Source organism: Phoca vitulina, unplaced genomic scaffold (genome assembly GCF_004348235.1).
Source record: "Phoca vitulina isolate PV1807 unplaced genomic scaffold, GSC_HSeal_1.0 scaffold6, whole genome shotgun sequence".
In the NCBI taxonomy this organism is placed as follows: Eukaryota; Metazoa; Chordata; class Mammalia; order Carnivora; family Phocidae; genus Phoca; species Phoca vitulina.
Genome location: NW_022589709.1, coordinates 36,839,187 through 36,841,249, shown reverse-complemented (window position 1 = coordinate 36,841,249; position 2,063 = coordinate 36,839,187).

Here is a 2,063-nt window from a genome sequence, read left to right as displayed (position 1 = left end):
TTTCTTTCTTTCTTTCTTTCTTTCTTTCTTTCTTTCTTTCTTTCTTTTTTTCTTTCTTTTCTTTCTTCTTTTTCTTCCCTTTTCCTTTTCCTTTTCTTTCTTTCTCTTTTTAGGTAGGAAGTGCGTGTGCAAACGGGTCTTGATGCGTTTCAGGAGAAAGAATGATCTGTTAACTTTTAAACATCTTTTGGGGTTGGTAAAAATTGCTGAAACATTTTAACATGTTTTTGGGGACTCCCTGACCAGACTGGATGAGGCAGCAGAGTCACCCTCTCAGACAGAGGTCTTCAGTTAAAGATGGTGTGTTTGTGAGGGAAAGCAAGGGAATACCTTACACAGTTCTCCCTCACCCCAGTAACAAAACCTGTCACATCTCTACTTCTTACTAGAAAAGGGATAGTGTCCTTATTTGTACACCTCTAAGGTGATTATTAGATGCCTCTGTGAAAAAATCAGGTTGGGAGAGGACAGCTCATCTCTCACACACACGGATTTTTAAAGCCTGCCTGTATCTATAGTTTAATCTTAGAAACACTTTTATTATGTCCATTCTCAACCCTAGCTATTTTTTTTAATTGTTGAAGGGCCATGCTTTAGAGAGGAGAAAACTTTCTTTTTAAAAAGATTTAAACCCACAGTACCAGTTGTTTGTTGTTGTTATCATGATTATGATGGTTATTATGTCATCCCTCCTTTTTGCACTTGATCTGATGAGAGAACTTTTTAAAAGAGTGTGAAATGAAGGACACAAAGACAGTATATCAATGAAAAGAAGAAAGTGGCCCTTTTAATGAGAACTAAAGAAAACCCAAATGTAGATGAAGTGTACCGTAAAAGCTGCTTCAAAGTCCATCTTAATTCCCTTGGGCTCAGTCATCACGAACTTGTGGTAATTGGGAGTTCTTCACGGAGGTAAGGCGGCCATGGGTGGGAAGTCATGCAGATGCACCTCCCTGCCCTATAATTCCAAATACATTTTAACCAAGAACTTGGAAATTTTACAGAACTCATGTTTGGCTGCTTCACTTTCAAATGCTACCTGCCCATTAAAGTGATTTGTTTTCTTCCTGAGTAATCGTCCTCACTAAGGAAGCTTCATCTTCCTGCTCCCCGCAACCCCCAGCAGGTTGGTATATGCTGGGCCATATTCTAGGTTTTGACTATTATTTTGTGATCAACTCTGTTTAATTTTCTATTTATTTTTGGACCTCAGCCTTTCTGGATCACAAAAGTCCCCACAAGCAACACAGCAATAAATCCAAGCAAAAATAAGACAGATTTCCTCATCGATGTGTAATAAAGTTAAAGGACATTGTTTTGTCAGACAAGCGCTAAGTAGAAAATAAATCTCAGAGTCTGGGGAAACAAAACGGAGCGCTGCTGGCGTGTGTGTAAATTTACTTTTAAAAGCAATAAATCAATGTTAAATTAAACAGCTGGGTACCCTGTCTAGGAGAAGGTTCAGTGTTTAAGAAGACCTTGATGGGAGAAATGTGCTATTTAACAAGACACCAAAAAAAAATAAAAGTTAAATTTTTATTGTGAGCTGAGGCAAGACTGGCCTGGGAACTTCTCTGAACTTCATAGAGGAAGAAGAGGCAGTGTGAATTGTATCCGCTTGCCATCCTGAGATCTTTACATATGTTTTCAGGCATCAGGAGGCAACGAGGTTTCATGGAAATGTTTTAGATGTTTTGGATATTGTCGATTAAGCTCTCAGATCCTCTCTTTATTGGCTTAGGTTTGTTGGAGGAGGGGTTATGATTTTTGTGTGATTTTTTTTTCTGTAAATACTATAACCTGTGGAGATATTTTAATGAGCACATTGAACATATTCTTATCAAATGGTTCCTTTATTCTCAATGTGGCTGTTTTGCACAGTAAATAGCATAGTAGAAAAAATAAAGAGATCTGTTATTTCATATCTAGTATGCTTGTTTTAATTGAGAAGTAAACCTGGGAGTGGAGTAGCATTTAAAACTCAACTGGAATATTGTGATAGTCCTTTTCTAAGGTCTTTCTTTCTTTCTTTCTTTCTTTCTTTCTTTCTTTCTTTCTTTCTT